Genomic DNA, 25,631 nt, shown 5'->3' on the forward strand with positions numbered 1-25,631 from the left:
TCTTCAAGCTATTTCCCCTTATCATCGCCCGTTGTAATTCCACTTCATAGCACTATATTCAGATTCAGATCCTCTTTGTGAGGCTCATACCTCATCATCTACAAGTTCTCAGTCGGCTGAGTTGGTAGCCACCCCTTGTAACATATCCTTATTATCATCATAGGATAGTCCTCTGTCTCATGATCAAATTGGGTACAATATTTGCATGAGGGTCACATTCGGTTAGTACATTCACAGGCATAGTGTTTTAGTCCTCCATAGTTGTAGCAGATTAGCTGTCCCCAACCTCTGCCAGGTCCTCCTCTACCTCGGCCTCATCCATGCCCCTGAAAGCCTATTCACGCCATCCCAATGCTTTGGTTAGAAGGTCGCATTTTTTCCTTAACTCTATAGGTAGGTGTTCTCTCCATAATCAATTCATAACTTTTGAAGTTGTTCTAATCATGCCCTACCGACCCGCAGAAGTTGTGAAACAATTGTTGCAGTGTTTGTACAAACTTCTCAAGAAAATGACAGTTATCCATCATATATTTTCCTACTACTTGACATATAGCGCACCGCAATGCAGGTCCTGTTCTCGTTCTTGCTTGGGCTTCTGGCCTCAAAGGCATCGGTCCTCCTCCTGCAATATAGTTCTAAAAGACTGAGTAGTGGCCTTTGTCATGCCCCTGACGCTTACATTTCAGGCACCATATCTCTTCGCGCACCTCTGGTCGAACTGTTCTATCTTGCTTCAAACTTTGCATTTCAAGGCAAAGATTTTGCAACTGTACATGGATCTGTTGAAACCCCAAAATTGGATCTTGCATCAGCATTTCATGCAATCTTATGGAAATATTCAAGGCCTCTGCATGAGTTGTAAACTTCTGTTGTGACAGTGCAACCCTTAGGTGAGGCAGGAGCGAAGCCACAAACCACTCACGGTGTTGTCCATCTATTGAGTTCATATTGGCTTCACAGATTTTACACTTCAACCTCTGATCCAATTCTCAAGGTGTCTCACCTGGTTTCATTGTGATTTCCTTGAACCCCACAATCGACTGTGCCTCGGATTTATGCCTACTACACTTTTATTCAACGTGTTCTGGATCTCTGCCAATCCAGCGTTTGGGTTATCATTAAAGTACTTGATGTACGAAGTTAGTGCGTGATCCTGCAAAGCACTAACCAATGTTTCCTTCTTCATGTGATCATCCGTGACACCCTGAGCTTCCCATACAACTTTCATGACGAACTAAAACTGGTCTGGGTCCTCATTTCCCAAACCTTTAAACAAAGGCAGCTTCACTGAATTCGCCATGTTGAACTGCGGTGGAGGTGGTTGTGGTATGGGTGAAGTCACAGGTGATGGTGGTGAAGTTGGAGATGGTGTGGGTGGAGGTGGAAATTGCAGGAATCCCTGTTTTATGAATTGAATTGCACTTTTCTGAGAAGCTTGTGCTACTCCCTCTTCCTCACCCAATGGTGGTGAAATCAGTGGGCTATATTCAAGATCCTTTCTTCCTTCATTTTTGTAAGTCTTTCCACATTGCATAGCTCCGAAAATCAAGCTATCTACATAACTTGTTCTCTGCACAATAATATCTTAATCCAGGTATTTAAAGACTTCAAGTACTTACCTTGCGGACCTTTGAAAAAGCGTCGTTTTGCCTCGTTGTAACTAACTGAGGTATCGACCGCAAATTCAGTCACAAATCCTCCTATGATGCAATCGAGCCAATGATCCACAACACAGACGATCTTATCCTCAGAGGCTTCTATTCTCTGTACTAACTCTAGGGTCCAGACAATAGGACCTGTTACACTAAAATTTGTCACCATGACTATTTGCAGTTAGTATGGCTCCATCAACTGTCATACTATCCTCCTTGGCAAGCCTCATACCTCTGCTCTCCATGTCAAACTTCAAGAAAGAGAGAAAGTCATTAAAAATTTATAAATCTCTGGGTACGCAGTTTCTCTTAGCCTTACCTGCGTGTACGCACCCCAAGTTCACAATACCTGCGTACTTGTACGCTCTGTCTATAAAGCAATGGGTGCGTACTCTTGTAAAGGTCAAAAGGCGCAAGTTTCACTCCCAAAAAGTTACTTGTGGTCATTTCTAGAGCATTCTAGAACCTTGTTTGACGTGTATGAAGCGCCTCCAGATGGTTCATGTATCCCTACCAAAGAGGAACTTATCCCATCAAGAGCGGAGCTATCCCATCCAAAGAGGGGCTTATCCCATTGATGGTGGACCTGAATAACTTCCTCTAGAGCACTATAAATACAGGCATTGGGCCAAAGTGAGAGAGGTTGAAAGCTGAACATTCCTAAGGGTAGATGCTGCTGGAATTAGGACTCCCTTGTAAAGCTTAAGAGGAGAGATTCCCATCCTTTCCTAGCCTTATTTGAGAATGGGTGAGCTGATCAAAGTAAAGGAAAACTCTTGCTGGACCCTAGGAGGGACTTGCACAACACCAAGGCTCAGGTTGTAATGGTTCCTTTTGTTACCTTTTAATGGAAATGAACTTATTTTTCTCAACAGATTGTTATTCATGGTTTGTTTCATATACTCCTTGGTCTGTATGATGGATATGTATTGTTTTATGAGTTTATCAGGTGCTATTTAATCTTTTGGCTTGTTAGTGAATCCAGGTTTCGAAGAGAAGGAGGAGCTCATCTGGATCGGCGAGGCTGGACTACTACAAAGCGTTGGACTAAAGGTATGTTAAATATCCCCTGATTACTTGTATTTGCAATGCATGTTTAGAGAAAGGTAGCTTTATTTGTCTTGTTTGTCACTAGAAAGCTTTTGCTTCTAGGGAGGCCGATTGTGTCCGCACTAACGACTCTTTCCGCATGACAGGACCGTTAAGTCTCCACCTTCCTTAGCTATTCGCTAGCTCCACAATCACTCGTATAACTCAACTGGAAAGGAACAGAAAAGTATCTCGTCGATTTCTGTATATAAATACCTATCCAGCTAGTGTTCCTTTGTCAGCCATGGATTTCTGTTCTCCTGCGCTGCGAATTCATGGATCTTCCTATCCAACCAATCTTCGACCTCTTTCTTACTGAACTCGTTAAAATTTCACAGTAAAGGACCTGTTCGATTACAAACAGGAACGGACCACTCCTTCTTAGGGTTAGAATCAAAACTAAGTTGGACTCATCCGAAGGATGAGCTTATAATCAAGCATATGTTATCCTCCTCAAGCTTGTAAAAAATAAAGAGGTACTTGCCAGAAATGGTGGGGGAAAAGAGAGAAAAATGAGCCCATTTGTTATCTTTTGTCTCAGAAGAAGCCTTATTACCACTCTTGAACACGACAGTTTCATTCACCTGGGTTGGGAAATCCTTTGCCTCACAGTTGATCAAACCACATTGAAAGTCTTTAACCGGGTATTAACTTTGGGTCAAATGTCACCAAGCCATCTGTCGTGTCGTTATGTGTTCAAGAGATCTCTGCAATAAACATTCATCTGCAAAATACTTATCGTCCATTTTGACCATCCCTGAGTTAGTCCTTACAGCTATATTTCTTCAACTTGATCTATGATTTCGTGTTGTGGGCTTGCCTACAACGGGTCGCTTTCTATCGACATCAGCACATTATCTAGAAATATGACCTAGGAATCGTCAGTACCTTGAAGTTTGCATGCATCAATGGCAGGTTTCTCGCCTTTGACGTCAGTTTACATCGTTGACTTTCGATCGAAGGATTCCGTGAAATGTTCGACATCAAATCATTCATTCACATCTCATGGATTGTACTGGGTATTTTGAGAACCATTGACATCACTGGTGGTCTCTCTCACGCTTGTTAATAGTTTACATCATTGACTGGTAATCAAGTGGTTTCTACCATGTTCGACATCAACTCATTTATTCGCATGAATAGAATCGTACCTGTTCAGGAAGTAGAAATGAAGACCCTGGATCTAGTTTCCACCATCCAGGCTACGAGGAGTTTTGTATTCATTGTACAATAGGCTAATCATAAACAGATGGCTGCGTCCATACTGTGTCTACAAAAGTCTATGATTATGATGTACTGCAGAATCATTCCTGTATCAAAGTAGTAGATAGTCAATTAGTTAAAGTTTTCAACCTGAGTATGGGAATGCCTACCTCAGCGATGATATGATCATATATATGTATTTTGTGTTGAATACTTGCAGGTTCCGACTGGGCTCTCCACAAGATAATCCTTGAAATGATAAAGTACTTCACCCTTCCTAGATGATATGAAACCCTAATCTACTACAGGCTTCGCACTTTAGGGGGAAATCTGTTACACTAAAATTCGTCACCATGACTATTTGCAGTTAGTATGGCTCCATCAACTGTCATACTATCCTCCTTGGCAAGCCTCATACCTCTGCTCTCCATGTCAAACTTCAAGAAAGAGAGAAAGTCATTAAAAATTTATATATCTCTGGGTACGCAGTTTCTCTTAGCCTTACCTGCGTGTACGCACCCCAAGTTCACAATACCTGCGTACTTGTACGCTCTGTCTATAAAGCAATGGGTGCGTACTCCTATAAAGGTGAAAAGGTGCAAGTTTCACTCCCAAAAAGTTACTTGTGGTCATTTCTAGAGCATTCTAGAAGCTTGTTTGATGTGTATGAAGCGCCTCCAGATGGTTCATGTATCCCTACCAAAGAGGAACTTATCCCATCAAGAGGGGAGCTATCCCATCCAAAGAGGGGCTTATCCCATTGATGATGGACCTGAATAACTTCCTCTAGAGCACTATAAATACAGGCATTGGGCCAAAGGGAGGGAGGTTGAAAGCTGAACATTCCTAAGGGTAGATGCTGCTGGAATTAGGACTCCCTTGTAAAGCTTAAGAGGAGAGATTCCCATCCTTTCCTAGCCTTATTTGAGAGTGGGTGAGCTGATAAAAGTAAAGGAAAACTCTTGCTGGACCTTAGTAGGGACTTGCACAACACCAAGGCTCAGGTTGTAATGGTTCCTTTTGTTACCTTTTAATGCAAATGAACTTATTTTTCTCAACAGATTGTTATTCATGGTTTGTTTCATATACTCCTTGGTCTGTATGATGGATATGTATTGTTTTGTGAGTTTATCAGGTGCTATTTAATATTTTGGTTTGTTAGTGAATGCAGGTTTCGAAGAGAAGGAGGAGCTCATCCGGATCGGCGAGGCTGGACTACTACAAAGCGTTGGACTAAAGGTATGTTAAAGATCCCCTAATTACTTGTATTTGCAATGCATGTTTAGAGAAAGGTAGCTTTATTTGTCTTGTTTGTCACTAGAAAGCTTTTGCTTCTAGGGAGGTCGGTTGTGTCCGCACTAACGACTCTTTCCGCATGACAAAATTGCGCTCTAGCAGTTACGCTTAGGGGGAATCAAGCACGGTTTTCTCTCTGTTTCAAGCTTGTGTAAAAATGAAACTACTTTGAAGCATAGTTTTTCTCTGTTTCAAGCTTTTGTAAAAATGAAACCTATCTCGAGTCAATTTCAGTTATTTTCAAGACTCGTTAAACTCATGAAAATACCGAGATTATTTTGCTATCTGTCATTCTCGTAAAACAAATGAAAATGCCGAGTTCTTTCCCTCTTTTCCTACTCGTAAATTAAATTGAAAATCGGCCATATGAGTAAATTTTTATCCCTTTTTCGAACTCTTTAAAACTTACGAAAAAGTGAAAATCATGAGTACATTTTTATCCCTTTTTCGAACTCGTTAAAACTTATGAAAAAGTGAAACCTTGGAGTTCTCTTTTAAGCCCTTTTCAGACTCCTAAAACATGAAAAGATTGCCGAGTTTTTTCTTTTTACACTCGTTAAAATAGAATTAAAAGACAGTCCCCTTATAGCCCTTTTCTGACCGTAAAAACAGGAAAAGATTGCCGGATTTTTGTCGTTTCAAATTCGATACTGGAAATAAAACGACGTGTCCTTGATCGCTTTTTACTTTTCAGGTCAAAGACACTAATCATGAAAGTACTCCTTGGTCGTAAGATCAAGCGGTTCTCTCAAGTATTATTTTATACTTTTTCAGTCTTGAGAGACACAACTTTACGAAAAAGTTCAACCTGGAGTCTTCTTAAGTTTTTCAGACTCTCTAAAAATTAAAAACGCCGAGTTTATCCTATACTGGACTCGTTAAAATTTCACAGTAAAGGACCTGTTCGATTACAAATAGGAACGGACCACTCCTTCTTAGGGTTAGAATCAAAACTAAGTTGGACTCATCCGAAGGATGAGCTTATAATCAAGCATATGTTATCCTCCTCAAGCTTGTAAAAAATAAAGAGGTACTTGCCAGAAATGGTGGGGGAAAAGAGAGAAAAATGAGCCCATTTGTTATCTTTTGTCTTAGAAGAAGCCTTATTACCACTCTTGAACACGACACTTTAATTCACCTGGGTTGGGAAATCCTTTGCCTCACAGTTGATCAAACCACATTGAAAGTCTTTAACCGGGTATTAACTTTGGGTCAAATGTCACCAAGCCATCTGTCGTGACGTTATGTGTTCAAGAGGTCTCTGCAATAAACATTCATCTGCAAAATACTTATCATCCATTTTGACCATCCCTGAGTTAGTCCTTACAGCTATATTTCTTCAACTTGATCTATGATTTCGTGTTGTGAGCTTGCCTGCAACGGGTCTCTTTCTATCGACATCAGTACATTATCTAGAAATATGACCTAGGAATCGTCAGTACCTTGAAGTCTGCATGCATCAATGGCAGGTTTCTCGCCTTTGACGTCAGTTTACATCATTGAATTTCGATCGAAGGATTCCGTGAAATGTTCGACATCAACTCATTCATTCACATCTCATGGATTTTACTGGGTACTTTGAGAACCATTGACATCACTGGTGGTCTCTCTCACGCTTGTTAACAGTTTACATCATTGACTGGTAATCAAGTGGTTTATACCATGTTCGACATCAACTCATTTATTCGCATGAATAGAATCGTACATGTTCAGGAAGTAGAAATGAAGACTCTGGATCTAGTTTCCACCATCCAGGTTGCGAGGAGTTTTGTATTCATTGTACAGTAGACTAATCATAAACAGATGGATGCGTCCATACTGTGTCTACAAAAGTCTATGATTATGATGTACTGCATAATCATTCCTGTATCAGAGCAGTAGATAGTCAATTAATTAAAGTTTTCAATCTGAGTATGGGAATGCCTACCTCAGCGATGATATGATCATATATATGTATTTTGTGTTGAATACTTGCAGGTTCCGACTGGGGTCTCCACAAGATAATCCTTGAAATGATAAAGTACTTCACCCTTCCTAGATGATATGAAACCCTAATCTACTACAGGCTTCGCACTTTAGGGGGCAATCTGTTACACTAAAATTTGTCACCATGACTATTTACAGTTAGTATGGCTCCATCAACTATCATACTATCCTCCTTGGCAAGCCTCATACCTCTGCTCTCCATGTCAAACTTCAAGAAAGAGAGAAAGTCATTAAAAATTTATATATCTCTGGGTACGCAGTTTCTCTTAGCCTTACCTGCGTGTACGCACCCCAAGTTCACAATACCTGTGTACTTGTACGCTCTGTCTATAAAGCAATGGGTGTGTACTACTGTAAAGGTCAAAAGGCACAAGTTTCACTCCCAAAAAGTTACTTGTGGTCATTTCTAGAGCATTCTAGAAGCTTGTTTGACGTGTATGAAGCGCCTCCAGATGGTTCATGTATCCCTACCAAAGAGGAACTTATCCCATCAAGAGGGGAGCTATCCCATCCAAAGAGGAGCTTATCCCATTGATGGTGGACCTGAATAACTTCCTCTAGAGCACTATAAATACAGGCATTGGGCCAAAGGGAGGGAGGTTGAAAGATGAACATTCCTAAGGGTAGATGCTGCTGGAATTAGGACTCCCTTGTAAAGCTTAAGAGGAGAGATTCCCATCCTTTCCTAGCCTTATTTGAGAGTGGGTGAGCTGATCAAAGTAAAGGAAAACTCTTGCTGGACCCTAGGAGGGACTTGCACAACACCAAGGCTCAGGTTGTAATGGTTCCTTTTGTTACCTTTTAATGCAAATGAACTTATTTTTCTCAACAGATTGTTATTCATGGTTTGTTTCATATACTCCTTGGTCTATATGATGGATATGTATTGTTTTATGAGTTTATCAGGTGCTATTTAATCTTTTGGCTTGTTAGTGAATGCAGGTTTCAAAGAGAAGGAGGAGCTCATCTGGATCGGCGAGGCTGGACTACTACAAAGCGTTGGACTAAAGGTATGTTAAAGATCCCCTGATTACTTGTATTTGCAATGCATGTTTAGAGAAAGGTAGCTTTATTTGTCTTGTTTGTCATGAGAAAGATTTTGCTTCTAGGGAGGTCGGTTGTGTCCGCACTAACGACTCTTTCCGCATGACAGGACCGTTAAGTCTCCACCTTCCTTAGCTATTCGCTAGCTCCGCAATCACTCGTATAACTCAACTGGAAAGGAACAGAAAAGTATCTCGTCGATTTCTGTATATAAATACCTATCCAGCCACTGTTCCTTTGTCAGCCATGGATTTCTGTTCTCCTGCGCTGCGAATTCATGGATCTTCCTATCCAACCAATCTTCGACCTCTTTCTTAGTAGGATTCCAGTGATACAACATCACACATCTCTCATGCAGATTCCAGTCCTGACAATGGAACAACTTGTTGGATTTGTGGGGCCTAACCCAGATTCAGCGTTAGCTAGACAAGCAAATCCCTACACTACTATCCCTTTCAGCATCAGCCGGGGGAGCGAGGACTGAAGTCTCACCCAAAGCAGTATGGGGGGATGTTGGAACCAAGTTTCTAGACCCTGAGATGGTCGTGATGTCAGTTGATACCCTTTGTTCCTAGTTTCACACAGGTCACTAAGATTTAGGGCTTTGTCGGTCTACCCCTTTATTCCACCCTTCAATACCTCTGCGAAGGTGTATGATTGATCTTCGCGCAACCTTAACCTATGATCCAGCTACTTTTGTGCTACTATGACAATGTATTTTATAGGTTCCCAAGTTATCTCAAGTGTTTTACTTATCTTACTAAACTATCATAGTTAGCACCACATAAACAGATATTCTTACTTGCGTTCAATTAACTAACACATTTACATACATTCACGCATAACATGAACATTGTGAATTAAACCCAAAATGCAATATAACTAGATGCAGTAACAGGAAATAAATACACAGAATTTGCAGAATACTTCTCTTTATTGATATCTCCAGATTAATACAGACTCTATCTGCCCTGGGGACACAGCTAAAGGGGTACGCACACTCAGCTGCAGAATTCCACCCTTGGCCTCTCCACACTCAGCTGCAGAGCCTCTACCTATGTTAAGGCCCAAGAACACTTAGACTCTATTGCTCAACTCTTCAACTCATTCTTCAATATCTTACCCAACTACTTAGAGCTTACTTACTTAGCTCCTTTTTATACAATCCCATGGTCTGCAGACCATCGGTGGATCTTTATAGCTGACTTTATATTTTACAAAATAACGGCAAACAACCCTTTATGAATCTTGACACGTTCGCACTCCACGACCACAAAATTCAGAGACTTTAAAACTTTGTTACAAAATTTTCCAAAAACATGGGCTTTTAGCCCCAAAATTGTCCTTGGGGGAACCCGTTCCCAACATGTAGTAGATTTTTTTATGTGAATAAAGAATTGGTGGTGTTGAATTGTGGTACATCTTCTTAGATTGATATGATATTTTATTAGTAGCAATAACCCCCTAGGAAGGGCCCCTCAGTGTGGGTAAGTGTTGCTATGTCTCATGTGTTTTGTAGATTAGTCTTACATCTAGCAATTTAGTTTTATTTTGCAATGAATTTATGTTAGATAAAACTCTCATCTATTCAATTTCATGCTTTCAATTTAGTTTGCAGTACTTCTCTTTAGATTTAAGAATTGAATTCCATTCCATTGATTGTTTTTTGTGTAGGCTTAAGATATTATTTTCAACATTTGATTGCATATTTTATTTGATGTTTCTTTTCAAATTCTCATTAGATTTGTATTTCACATAGTATTAGATTTAATGCTTTGTTTTTAGATCTGTTAAGTAGAATGCATTATGGTCAAATTCAAATTAATTTTTCTCGGTCTTTAGAGCCAAGAAAATTTAAATTGGTTTCTTAACACTTTGAATATTCAAAATTTTAATTTACAGAATTTTCGTACTTAATTCAGTACATTTCAAAATTTCAAATTCCAATGTTTCTCTACTTAATTCGGTACTAGGTTCTATAGTAGAACACGGTATTAAAAAACATGTAATTTGTAGTTTAGGATTATTTAATTGATTGAAGCTTTGCAGATACCTTGTAAAATATTCCTACAATGAATAAGAACCTACAATATATCTCTAAGCCTACTTAGCATTTATTTTTAATAGTTTGTTAATGTTTTTTTTGTAGTTTATTGCCTTGTATTATTTACTTGCCTCACACGCTTTTCCTTATAGTTGTTTTCATTTACTTTGCTGCATTTTTATTTTCTACAACATGTTTAATGAGTTTTATATGAATCACTATAGATTAGAACCACTGAAGTCTCAAGACCTAATAAGATACATAAATAAAGCCACATGAACATTGTTTATCGGTAATGAAAGTTTGTGGTTTAAAACATGATAAACATTAGAGTCCCACAGTCCAGTGACAAGTGATAATCCTTAGTGATTAGATATTTCTATTATTAGGTGTTAGCATAGGCTACAATAGGCTCTAATCCTACATCTTCTATGCTTGCATCTCTAATTCTTACGATCCCAGATTCGATAATTAACTATTGGAATTAGAATACATATAATTCCACCAACAGTGGGATAGTATGGTTGTTGCAATAAGTAGCAATACAACTACCTTGAAGTTTGATGAAATAGTATCATCCTTGTTGTTGGAGGAGAGGAGATGGAAAAATATGGAGAGCGAGAATGGAGATGCCTTATCTGTGAGAGGACCATCCCAAAACAAAAATAAAAATAAGTCCTTAAATGGGAGATCTAAATCTAGGGGAGGATATAACTCTCTAGGAAAATTTTTAAAGGTATGATGGAAATGCGGAAATGAAATGCACTATAAAAAGGAATATAGATCTAAAGCTCTTGAGAAAGGAAATCGATCTGATGATGCTCCTTCTGCAAAATTAAAAACCACCTTAGATGAAGGTGGGGATGTGTAATTTGCTTATTATTCAAGTACACACGTAGATCATGAGGAATGGTTGATTGAATTAGGTGCATCCTTTCACTTCACTTCTCATAGGGAGTGGTTCTGTGAGTATGACAAATATGATGGTGGTGATTTCTTCCTAGGGAATGAAAGGAAGGCCGGAATCATAGGATGTGGGAAATTCAAGATGAAGTTTATGGTGGAAGGATTTGAATTCTTCCTAGTGTTATGCATATTCCTGTGTTGGGCAGAGGATCCCCCGATAGCGGGTTTTTGGGGCTTAAAGCTGAATTTTGGGTCAATGTAATGTAAGACCCCGCAAAATGTGGGAGCGGAGCATGAGAGTTTAGGGTAGCCCGCCCTAAAATATTGTAATTTAATTTAGAATGTGTCGGCCTACCCATGGTCTACAGACCACGTCAATGTATAAATAGAGCAAGGCTCTAAGGGTAGAAAGTAGTTTTTTCTAGTTTGATCTCAAGTATTATGGGTTTTTGAATGAGAAATTGGCTCTGAGTCTGTAAGTCCGAGTCGTGGTCGGTAGTAGTAAGAAGAGGCTCTGCAGCTTGTGTGCGCAGAGGCCTAATAGAGTCCACAGCTTTGTGCAAGGACCCCTGTAGCTAAGTGCATAGGGCGGAGTGGGATTGTAATGGAAAAGAAGATTAATAAAAGATACGTGGATGAAATATTGTGCATCTTCTCGTAGATCTGTGTACTTATGCTTCTGTTATAGTTTTATGCATCTTCTTACATTCTGTGATTGTGCGTACGTGTTATGAATATGGATGATTAATAGGACTACTGGGCCCACAAAATTAAGTCAGATCTATAATAATAACACAGTAAGAGTAAAGGATTTAGATAATGCCTCTTCGCGCTCTATACCAAAAACTATGCGAAGATCAGACAACTGCATGGAGCAGCGGGAGCGCACAGGATCGGGTCATGACCTTTCCAGACCTCATCAAGACATCCCTAGGGTGCAGAAAATTGGTTCCAGCACTCTACCATACTACCTCGGGTGAGACCTCAGTTCGCACTCTACGGACTGTTGCCGAAAGGGCCAGTAGTGTAGGATTTGTTTGGCTAAATCACTTCTAAACTTGGGTCAGGCCCCAATAAATCAACAAATGGTTCCATTGCTGGGACCGGGATCTGCTTAAGGGATGTCTGATGTCGGAACACTGGAACCCCACAAAGAAGGAAATTGAAGAGTGGTTGGATCAGAAGCTTCACAAGTTTGTGGTACAGGAAAACAAAACTCTGAAGATATCCGAGAAGAGGTGGCTGGATCGCTACTTATGGACAAAAATCCACGAGATCTTCTTTGCGTCCTTCTCTTTTGAATTATATGATTGGATCGCAAGGTTAGCCAACAACCAGGGAAGGTATAAGCTCGAACAACCGATAGTGTGGACTCGAGAGTTAGTGCGCATACTAGAGGCATCAGAAGATAAGATTGTGCGGGCTGTGGACCATTGGCTCAACCAAATAATAGGGGGATTTATCACTGATTTCGCAATAGATACGACCGTGAGCTATAGCGAAGAAGAACGTTTTTTTCTCAAGGGAACACGAGGTAGGTACATCAAATCCCTAAATACCTAGATTAAGAGGCTGTTATGTGAAAAGAGGGTTGTGCGAATACATTGGCGGTGGGAATGACGTAGAGTGGAAAGACCTACAAAGGTATTGAAGGATTAGGAAAGAGTCCCTTAATTTCCCCTCCACAAGAAAGCGAGGAAGAGCGCACTAGGGTTTCTCCGAGAAGAGCGGTCAGTTTGATAACACAATGCATTCCACAGTTATCATCTCCCCTTACGCCATCACCCACTTCACCTACTTCACCTCCATCTTCAACCACCCCACCTCCACCAAACCCGCAATTCAACACGGTGAGCACGATCAAGCTACCCGTATTCAGAGGAGTAGGGAATGAGGATCCAGATCAGTTCTGGTTCGTGGTAAGAGCAGTGTGGGAAACACACGGGGTTACGGATGAAAAAATTAAGAAGGCCACATTGGTTAGTGTACTGTAGGATCGTGCGCTGACATGGTATATAAAGCACTCGAATGATTACCAAAATGTAGGAATAGCAGAGATCTAGATTGCGCTAAACAGAGAATTTAGCCGACTGAAATCAAAGACACAGTCAATCATCGAGTTTAAAGAGATCATGATGCTTCTAGGCGAGACCCCCTAGGATCTAGATTAGAGGTTGAAGAGTACGATCCGCAACGATAATATGACACTAACGGATGTGCAGCACCATGCGTGGTTTGTGGCATCTTTGACACCACACCTGAGGACGATGTTGTCCCAGCAGAAGCTTTCAACACAGGCAGAAGCGTTGGAAATGGAAATAAGGTTGCATGAAACAATGATATAGGATCTGGGGTTGGGAGTCCAACAAATCCATGCGCAACTACAAAATATTTGCTTGGAGATGCAGAGTTTGAAGCAGGATAGGGCATCGCGGCCAGAGGCGCACGAAGAAGTGTGGTGCATAAAATGCAAGGGCCAGGGCCACAATAAGGATCACTGTCTAGTATTCATGAACTACTTGGCAGGAGGGGGACCAATGCCGTTGAGACCAGAGGCACAGGCGGGGCCAAGTGCGGCACTCGTGCTCTGGTGTGTGGATATGTTAGGTGGAAGGAAAGCACACAACGAACAACCGTCATTTGTTGCAGAAATATACACAGAACCCCCAGCAGCTGTTTTGTAATTTTTGTAGATCGGTGGGCCACGATGAGTGTGTTGTACTAAAAAGGTATGCTTTTGATGATCATTTCAGTGGCTTTTCAGTAGAATTTGTAAACCTTTTTGTATCCTGAATTTGGAAAACAATAAAGAATTATAACAAAACATGTGAGAATTAATATGCAAGACTTAATCACTGATAATTGTTATTCTTCTGTGCAGGAAAGGGTGAAAACGAAGAGTTGCCGTTCTGAAGGAAAAGATAAAGACGAGATAACTGCTGTCCCTTTGAAGGGAAACCGAATGCAAACAAGGCTAAGCAGATCAAAGCAAATCGGCCCGGAAAAGGAGGAGAAGACACCAGCTCGGCGGAGAAGAAAAGAAAAGATTAAGGATTGATAGTTTGGCGAATCCCTCAGGATCCTTGATCCTGAGGGATGGCTGCTTTATTTATCTTGTAACTTAGACATCTCCGCCATCACCTTTATATAAAGGGACAGCACTGTTAACCTGGATAATATACTTTTATGTAATTTTCTGTAAGAGATCAACTTTGATCATCGAGTCTCGTTGAGAACTGGTTCATTGTACTTTTGTTTTATGCATTAATATAAACTTGGTGATTATCTTATCTCTGCATCTGGATTAACTTAAAGCGGTGTACCCTTGAGGCTAAGGGCCCAGCCCCGGAGGACACTTGCTTCTGTATCACTACGACTTAATTTCCGCGTGGTTTGCTTATTGTTGTTATTTGGTAATCTGATATGCTTTATAAGTTACATCATATGCTCTATTAAGATTTGTTCATTAAGGTTCTTTATATTGACTCTGCATTATATCATCAATACTTTCAGAGTTGATTTGATATTAGTAGACTTAATTGAACATTGTTCTCATTTTGTTACGGAGCCTTTATGCTGTGTATTTGTGTTAAGGAAATTATCTGAAAGATGTGTTCTTTATGATTCAAGATTCATGTTGTTCCATCCCTGAAACACAATTGTAATTCCTGTTGATGATTGGTGTTAAATCAGATTACTTTTCCAGTGTGTTGCGTGTGTATATGATTTATTGGTGCTGTTCCATAATTTATCAATAGTTAATGTTGTTCCATTAGTGAGTTCTGCTTGATTTTCCTTAAGAGTGAAAGATTGATATTTGATTGTGAAGAGTGCATTTGGGTTAATAGATTAAGTTTGGTTACGACTCACGAGACTTAGTTGTTCGATTGCTGTTCCATTTTATCATTGTTGTTCCATTCCAGGTTTGCTGTTCAATTCCTTATTTGTCGTTCCATTTTGCTATCTGTCGTTCCATTTACTTTCATTTGTGTGAGAGACGATCTAAGGCTATAGTGAGCCTCGACATTCACTGCCTCGCTCCCAGACCCATGACCCATGCTCTAATTTCCTTTCCATCACTTTCCAAAGGGATGGGCTATTGCTGCCGAACCCTTGACTGGTAATTTGCCCAGTTTTTTGAATGTGTGATTTTCCATGCTTTAATTTCCTTTCCATTAGTTTCTAGAGGGATGGGTTATCGTCACCGAACCCTTGACTGATCAGTTACCTAGTTTTAAGAGTTTGTGCTTTAGTCATTTGAAGTAACTTAGTTATAGACAAGCATCTGTTTACTCTTGTATTTTTGTAGAACGCTGTACTACTAGCATTACTCTGACAAATAGCCTCGGATTGAGTCACTCTTTGTAATAACCAAGCGCTCCCGGATTGACATAGTAATGTGAGATAATTAGAGGTGAAAGAGACCCTTTTTATAGCTCTACATTTTGGCGCCGTTGCCGGGGAAAGAGTGTAGCCATTTGTCTTTTCAAAGTAGTGTACGAACCTGCTAGGAAAGAGTTGGATCTTAAAAACGGAAGGTAAGAACCTGCGTGCGGAGCATGTAAAAGACCTGCTCCACTGTCCGCTTTCCTAACAGATTTGTTTTTTCTTTGTTTGAATAGAATTTAGTAGTTCATTTGAGTGCATGACTAAGCAGAAAAAACTAGAAAAGAATATCAAACCTCCATCCAAGCCTGAAAAAGCTAAGGGGCCGATGACCCTTGGCCGAATGACCTTCATAGACGAAATCTATAAGAAAACAGAATCTCAGCCATCAGTAGGCCCCAGGAAAATCATTTCTAAATAGCCTACTAGTTCCCTTCAGGCCATGGGATCACCATCTTTAGCCTTTGCTGAGGTGCATAGTCAAACTGAAGAGCAGGACTTTCAAGAAATTGAAAATTCTACTCCAGAACTATTGCAGGAAGGGAATTTCAGCAACTTTTGTGAAGGAGAAGGAGAAACAGGAGGAAACCGGGGAACCAAAATTTCCTATTGGAACAAATCAGCCACTAAATAGCCCAGATAAGGGGAGTGCTGCAAAAATCATTGTTAAAGGAATCCAATCTCCTCAGACATCAAGTATTCTCATTATTCTAGATAAAGGAAGTGCTATTAAAACTACCCCTGTCAAAACCGTTCCCTCTCAACCTAGGAATACCCTCCTAGATATCCCAGAAGGTTATTGGCATATATTCGATCCTATGGCTCAGAACCAGCCAAATGCTCAAACCTCTACATTACAATATCCTATAGTGGATTCTGTAGCAAATGCACCCATGAAAGCTATCCCTCTTCATCATATCCCTACATTTCACGGTCTCACATCAGAAGATCCGGATGCATTTTTATTCGAATTCGATGTGTTATGCAGGGGATATGATTACACCACCGATCCCCAGAAATTAAAACTATTTCCCTCTACATTAAAAGGGGCTGCTTTAAGATGGTTCATGGGACTAGGTGGTGGGGTTATCAACAATTGGGATCAAATGAAAGAATCCTTCCTAAAGAAATATCAGGATTATTGTAGGTCCAGAGAATTAAAAGACGAAATATTTCAAATGACAGCCAAACCGAATGAGACATTAGAGGAATATGTGGAACGCTTTCAGTACAATTTACAAAGATCCCCTTATGCATCACTACCTTTACCTGATAATGTGTTAAAAACTGCATTGATAAGGGGCATGAAGGAACAATGGATATAAACATTAAACATCATGGGAAAAGGGGATATTTATCAAGAGAATTTTGCTGACATCATTGATTTATGTATCAGGAGTTCGAGAGGAATCACAAGAATAAAACCGGCAGGATATGATCGATTTGCAAGAGATAACAAAGTATCAACAGAAGGAGTAACACGTGTAGAAATTGGAAATTTATTAGAAAATTTTAAAACTGATATTCTGGGGACACTAACTACACAACTTGATATTGTGTAGGCTAAACAGAAGTAGATGGAGGCAGAACATAATTTGGCGATCTTCTGTCCCCGATGCAAGAAAAAACATAGCCACAAAGAATGTCCGTTGTATACAGTTCAAACATGCGCCATCTGTACAAAAGATCACCTTACAGAGAGCTACCCCTCACTTCCTGGATTGAAAGTGGTATATAAGGAAGCGGAAGAAGAAACAGAATCGGTGTACTTGGTCAACCAGCGTCGCCAGTGTCAGCCGAGACAATCTGGTATGTTTCCAGACCCAACCTCTTCTTTTCAGCCTCTACAATATAATGCTCAACAATATAGTATGTGGCAAAATCAATCTCAACCCCCATTTTCAAACTGGTCACCACAATTGTTTCCTTCTTCAAACCCATGGCTGAATCAGACAAGCCAATCTGGTTGGCCGAATTTCCCTTACACTCCACCATATTGGCAAAATGGCCCATATTCTCCACAATGGACTCCCCCTACTTCATAAAGTTCAGCCTGGCAGACAAACTGGCAAAGACCGATGCACCAGCCAGCAGGAACTATTCCGCTCCCTCAACCTACTCTGCCTGCCTTACAACAAAATCCCCAGTCTAATCTGAGACTGCAACTCCCAGCCCAACCCAATCCCAATCCAAATAACAGACCAGTCCAATCTCTCCAAATCATAGAATCACCAGAAATAGGACCTGACCTGAGGGAGTGCAATGATCTTCAGTTAAGATCTGGACGTATAATTGAAACTGAGGGAGATAAAACAGGTCATATTGAAGATCAGTTACCAAGAGAACATCAGTTGCAACAAGAGGATGTAAATAAGCAGCAGACTCATAATCAAGCAACCACATCCTCTCCTCCGTTCCCAGAACGATTAGTCATACCTCGACCCATACAATATCCTGACTTTGGCATTTTGGGAGAATTACAAAATCTGTACATAAAAATCCCATTCCTCCAAGCCATTGAAGACATTCCTATATACGCAAAAAATATCAAAGAATTGTGCATCAAGAAATCGAGGAATACAACAACTAATCCAAGAGTCCAAGTAGTCGGTAATTTATCTAATTTACTATCCGGAAAAGAAACACCCATTAAATATGAAGACCCAGGAAATCCAATTGTAACTGTTCAAATTTATGGTCAGCCTCTGTCTAATGCCTTAGTTGATCTAGGAGCTGCAATTAATATTTTAACAACCACTACTTGCCAAAAGCTCGGCATTACATATGTAGAACCCACGTCTACTTTGTTAGAATTGGCTGACCGATCTGTGGTTAGACTAGAGGGTACTCTACATGATGTCATGGTCTCTGTAGACTCCTGGGAATATCCAACCGATTTCCTGATAATCAATCCAAAACCCGACTTGATGGACACTCACTAATTCTAGGTAGACCTTGTCTCACCACTGCCGATGCTTACATTGGCTGCCGGCAGGGAAATATGACCATAACCAGAGGACCGAATATCAAAAGTTTAGTTTTATATCCTCCAGCGCAGCTAAGTGTCACAATAATCAAAACTAATAAGCACCCTGTATCATACCTTACTGATAACATTAGATCTCCATTGACTATACAAGAGGCACTTGATTTTAAAGATCAAACAGAAGATGATGCCATTAATAATTTCATTAGTCAAACTGAATCTAGATCCTGCACACAGTGTCACATGATAGAAGCAAAATTTGATAATGAATTAGAATAAGACCCTCTGAAAGATACACATGACCAAACGATACCCGTTACTTCTGTTGCAAATAGTAAAATTGTGGAAATTGAACCGGGAAAAACTTTAAATATCAATGCCAATCTCACACCTGAACAAGAAATGAAGCTCATCCATCTGTTAACAAAATATCAAGAAGCATTTGCATGGGATTACCCTGATATGAAAGGAATCGATCCCCAATTATGTACACACCACATTTATATAGAAAAAGATGCCAGACCTGTTCGTCAACCACAAAGAAGACTTAATCCTCATCTAAAGGATGTGGTAAAAGCTGAACTTCAGAAACTGTTAGATTTCAATTTTATCTATCCTATTTCTGATAGAAAATGGGTCTCTCCGCTTGTGGTGGTACCAAAAAAGAATGGGAAATGGAGAATTTGTGTGGATTACAGGGAACTAAATAAAGCAACACAAAAGGATCATTTTCCTCTCCCATTCATAGACCAAGTATTAGATACTTTAGCAGGAAAGAAATTCTTTTCTTTCCTAGATGGCTTCAGTGGATACAACCAGATTCAGATTGCCCCTGAAGACCAGGACACAACTACTTTTAATTTCCATTCGGGAACATTTGCCTATTGAGTTCTACCCTTTGGCCTATGTAATGCTCCTGCCACATTCCAAAGGGATATCCTTATCATTTTTGCAGATTTAATAAATGATGGACTTGAAGTATATATGGATGACTTTACACCATATGGAGATGATTTTGATCCAGCACTAGACACCCTAGAAAAAGTCCTACAACGCTGCATTGCTACCAGGCTTTGCTTAAGCCACGAAAAATGTTACATGATGATGACTGAAGGACTTATCCTAGGACACTATGTTTCAGCAGCCAGCATTCAGGTAGACCCAGCCAAAATCTGAATACTTTTGCTCATTCCCACTCCTACTACTCAAACAGAGGTACGTAGCTTTCTTGGATTTTCTGGTTATTATAGACGATTTATAGAACATTATTTGCACATTGCTGCACCTTTATATGCACTAACTGGTAACGTTGATTTTCTTTGGACAGAAAAATGTGACCATGCTTTCGAAGATTTAAAGCTCGTATCCACAGCCCCAGTCCTTCGAGGACCAAACTGGGATTTACCATTCCAGATATCATCTAATGCCTCAGATACAACCATTGGTGCAGTCCTTAGGTAGGAAGAGGATAAAAAACCATATGCTATCTATTACATCAGCAAAAATTTATCCCCTTCTGAATTAAATTACATTGTTACTGAAAAAGAATTCCTAGCTGTGATACATGCTGTCAATAAGTTTAGACATTATATTATAGGCTATCCTGTTATTTTATATGCAGATCATTCTGCCATCAAATATTTAGCAAATAAGCCTGTCACAAATGCCAGAGTAACTAGATGGTTGATTTTATTGCAGGAATTCGACATCACAATCAAGGATCGGCCTGACAAAGAAAACCCTGTAGCCGATTTTCTCTCAAGAATACCAAAGCCAATCGATGCAGCAACAGTTGAAGATCAATTTCTGGATGAGCACCTATTTTCTGTTGCCGTTCAAACACCCTGGTATGCTAATGTTGCTAATTACCTTGCAGTAGGTAAGCTACCAAAACACTTAACCCATAATGAGCGCAAGCAGATTGTTCAGAAGAGTGCTCGATTTTCGTGGATTGGGGGCTATTTGTTTCACACAGGGGTAGACATGCATATCAGGAGATGTGTTCGAGAAGATGAAGTCTTTGACATCCTAAAAGCCTGTCATGATGGACCGTGTGGTGGACACTTCGCTGAGCGAAGAACTGGACATAAAGTATTGTAGACTGGATACTACTGGCCCACGATTTTCAAAGATGCAAAGAAATTTGTTCAAGCCTGTGACAGCTGCCAGCGAGCAGGTCGACCTGGTCAAGCCGACAAGATGCCTCTGAAGCCACAATTAGTCATTGAACCATTCGAGCGATGGGCTCTTGATTTCGTTGGCCCCATCAACCCATCATCAAATCAAGAAACATATATCTTGGTGGCAACAGAATATGTCACCAAATGGGTTGAGGCAGAAGCATTGCCAAGAGCCACAGAGGACTCTGTAATACTGTTCCTGTTCCATCTATTTGTACGTTATGGCCTTCCTAGGGAAATAATTACAGATGGAGGACCACAATTTGTTGGGAATAGATTAGCTGCAACACTCAATAATTATCACGTCCAGCATAAAATTACAACTCCATATCACCCACAGGCGAATGGGCAGGTAGAAAGTAGCAATAAGATAATAGAATCAATCCTAACGAAAACCATTGCGTCACATAAGCGTGATTGGGCTGTTAGACTACATGAAGCACTGTGGGCTTACAGAACAACATGGAGAAGCACCACTGGTTACTCACCTTAGCAATTAGTGTTTGGAAAACAACCTATTTTTCCCATAGAATTTGAAATCCAAACATTACGAACCGCATAGGAAGTTGGCCTAGATCTAAGCGAGGCACAAATCAATCGACTACAGTAGATCAATGAATTGGATGAAATTAGGCTCTCTGCACTACAAAATACAGCACTGATTCAACAGCAGCGAGCTAAATGGCATGACGCGCTCATTAAAAACAAAGTCTTCCACGAGGGAGACTGGGCTTTGTTATACGACTCTCGATTTCAGGACTTCCCTGGGAAACTCCAGACTCATTGGTTGGGACCATATGAAATCCAGAAGGTGCATGACAATGGGACCATCACGTTAATCACCATTGACGGTTCTGGATACGCCTTCAAAGTGAATGGCCACCGAGTTCATCTTTATTGAAAACCACTTACTCGGGAGTCCCTCTGCCAGCAGCTACGTCGAGACACTGATATGGAGATTTTAGGAGAGGAAGAGAAATATTCCTCACCTGTAATTCATTAAGGAATTCATTTCTTTTTACAATTTGTACATAAGTGCTTTTCTTTGAGTCGTTTTTTGTACATATCTTTGAACTACATGTTTTTTTGTCATTTTTTTTTGCTTTCTCAAAATTTTGATTTTTGTCGTTCCGGTTCTAAAAGAATGGCATTTGCGTGTTTTGCTGTTCCTTGTCAAAACGAACAACATTCTGGATTTTCTGCTGTTCCTTTTCAAAAGGAACAACATTCTTGATTTTCTGATTTTTGTTGTTCCTTTTCAAAAGGAACAGCATTTTCGATTTTTGTTGTTCCTTTTCCAAAGGAACAACATCTTTGATTTTCTGCTGTTCCTTTTTCAAAAGGAACGGCTTTGCTTGTTCTGCTGTTCCTTTTCTAAAGGAACAACATTTTGGATTTTTGTTGTTCCTTTTTCAAAAGGAACGACATTGTGGTGTGTTTGATGTCCCTTTTCCAAAGGCGCAACATATTTTGATTTCTGCTGTTCCTTTTTCAAAGGAACGACATTTTTTGCCTCTTTTGTTGTTCCTTTTCCGAAGAAACAAAACTTTTGATTGCTGCTATTCCTTTTTCAAAGGAACAACATTTTTGGTTGTTGTTGTTCCTTTTTCAAAGGAACGGCATTTTGAGTGTTTTTTTCATAGCATTTTTTTATTATTTTTGTTGTTCCTTTTTCAAAAGGAACGGCATTTGCATTTTTGTCTTTTTCCAAGAGGAACACCACTAGCATACTTTTGCTCTCCTTGTGAAATAGCTTACTCCTTTTGCTGATCTAAATAGAGGATGCTTCTTGCCCATATTCTTTCAAGTCTTTAAGATACAGCTATGCACTTATGCAATGAATATAAAATCACAACATACCGAAATCCGCAAATCATAAATCGCTATATTTATAAGGCTCTGCATTGGTAAGAGGACAAAAGGAAGGATATACTTATTTCTTATCTTTTGTTGTCATTGTTTTACTAATTTTGCTCTGATTGGTTATCTTTATCATGCTGATCCCTTTAATCCTCTTAGATTATTATTTAGGAATGAGAGCAAAGGGCTTATATCTTCTTATTGAGATGATAAGACTTCTTCCACCATTCCTACTCTTAAGGAGTGTTGAACCACCCTTTGTGTATAAATAAGGAAAATTACTCTATGAAAAAGAAAAAAATGTGTGAACATGATTTATGAGATGTCAAATGCAGGATAGGGGGTCTCATCAAGAGCCAGCCTACCATGATCATGAGGATGGAAGTGAAGTGGCATTCCCACTATGGCCACCACACCAGAGATATGGTCCAAAAGGTATATCAAATAATCGAACCTTGGAAGAGGAGGTCTCATCACGAGCCGGCCTGCCCACGTTTTGCTCCTTCCTCGTGAATGGCATTATGGTTAACTGGTCACCAAGCCAGCATAATGGCCTACACTTTGACATAATAACATTCCTAAGTATACACAAAGGATCATGGTTCCAGGGGTGAAAAAAATAACTCTGCCAAGGTTATGGACACCTGTCGGCAGCAGAGCACTGTTAATGGTATTGAAGTCACATTAGTTACACCAATGGGTAAGATACTAATACTCTTTTGTTTCTTATATCCTAGGAACTAATCATATATTATTTCCCGATTTATACATCGCATGAACATTTATTACCACCAATCATGGCAAAGGAAGTGACAATGACCACTTGAGATTTGGCAAGTACGATAGACGTCTTATCCCCCAGCCTCATATCATATCACAACAGCCTCTTACGTAATACGCGATCAACTCTCCGCCTCGATTTCGGTAATTCGTTGTCTTTCTAAACATGGCATAATTTCATACGTTGTTCCTTTATGACTTGGTTGCAGATCGGGTGCTGCTCCTTTATTTGACGGTTGGGACAGCCTATCACAATGCGAGGGGGAGGTTAACCTCATTATTCCCTGAATTACGTGTCAGCTCACTATTCGGGAAAGATAGTGTACGACGGTATGGCATGGCTTAACAACATGGCATTTCTATTTTTACACAAGTTCCTGTTCATAATCCATTTCTGTTGCATACTCTGTGTCTTTTTTTCTGAAGCTTGCGATTAGCATCTTCTCTGTGTTTCAAACAGCACAAGTAGTTGCTGTTCCATTGAGGATCCACAGTGAAACCATGGGAGGAAGGGCAATTCGAAGCGAACCTCAGAAGTTGACAGTCTCTGCTGCTGCCTGGGAGATCCTGGAAAGAGCAGGATGGCTGAATTATCTCAGTCGCCTGCAGGAGTCTAATGAAACAGTAGTGATGGAATTTTTGCAGAACCTGTAGGAGGACCACTCCACAGTAAGGGGGAAGCGGATAGCGGCTACCGACGATATAATTGCAGAAGTCTCGGGACTACCAGCCACCGGACCAATATGGACACTAAAGAAGGAAAGATTACAGAAGATCATGGAAATTTTCCAGGACGAAGGCCAGAGCTTGACAATTAAGGGGAAGGGAGTTCTGCCAGCAACCCTAGGAGAACCCTGGATGGAATTAGCAAGAACAGTGCAGAGCTACATTACCTGCGAGGGGAGGAAAGACATGGTAAGGCCATGACATCTTAAACTCTTAGCTGTTTTAAAGCAAAAGTTCTCTGTAAATCTACCTGCACTTCTGAATTCATTACTGCATGATGCTGCACGAAGCCTAAAAAAGGAACAACATATAGAGTCAGTCGTCAATCACCATGGACTAATTCGATTAATAGTTAGTCATAGTCTTACCCAGCAGCAAAGCAACTGGGATGAACTGATTGCAATGATTGAGGGGGGAGTGACAGCACCATCCCCAAAACGTAAACATTCTAAAACCACACTAGAACGTCCGGAAAAACGCAGAGAATCGGTAAAACAAAAACATGTTGCTAGTGCATCTAAACGACCAGAAATACACCAGGAATTGGCAAAGCGTAAGCATGCCACCGATACACCCGAACAGCCAGAGAGGCCCAGAAAATCAGCCCGGTTAGCTCGAATAAGAGGAAGGCTGGAAAAGCTCCAGGAAAACACCAGCCAGCCAGTGGTAATTGAGGACGAGCAACCCTCACAACTAGAAATAGAGATAGAACAATCTGAAAAGGAGGCCGAGAAATCTGAAGAGAGGGCCGAGCAATCTAAAGAGGAAAATGAGGAAGCAGCTGAGCATTCAGAAATAGAAACGGAAGCTGAGCATTCTGAGGCAGAAACTGAGCAATCCAAGCAGGAGTAGGAAATGGGATAGCAGGAGGGTAGCCCACCACAAGACCCAGCGGGAGAAGACGTATTAGCCGCAGTTTTGGCCAATATGGGTGAGTATGGCCAACCTTCCAGTCCAGAAGACCTCCACGACAAAGCCCAAGAAGAAAATGCATCTGAAAAATCACATGCAGTAGAGGCAGAAGAAGGAAAACTGCCTATTCATGATGAAGCAGAGACAAGGGATACTGAATGGGAATAATTTGTTCCCAAGACACCAGAGGAAATTCCGGAGGGAGTAGGAGCAGAACAAGCAGTTGTCCAGGAAGAGACGGAACCAGCTAAGGTTCCTACCCCAGAACAGCCAGAGCAGAACAACGAGGAAGCACCCCAGGAGAAAGATCCAGAGACTAGTCATGGTCCAGACCGTAGTAGACAGCCTGCTGTCCCTTCTAATGAAACGCTGGAAATTAAGAAATTGCAAAAGGAATGGTAGAAATTATTGAATACAATATCCTAGCTCTGACAGCAAATTAGAATTCTGAAAGCAAACCAAAAGGTAAGGAAGACTGCAGGGAAGAAAAAGAGGGCCACTGCAGTAAAATCCCGCAAGGAAAAAAGGCAAAGGACCAACAATCGCCCTGTTGTTCAAAACCCTGCTGAAAATCAAGTTGC

Source organism: Pinus tabuliformis, chromosome 1_2 (assembly GCF_031772625.1).
Source record: "Pinus tabuliformis cultivar Carrire ecotype Pingquan chromosome 1_2, CPIR1, whole genome shotgun sequence".
Classification (NCBI taxonomy): domain Eukaryota; kingdom Viridiplantae; phylum Streptophyta; class Pinopsida; order Pinales; family Pinaceae; genus Pinus; species Pinus tabuliformis.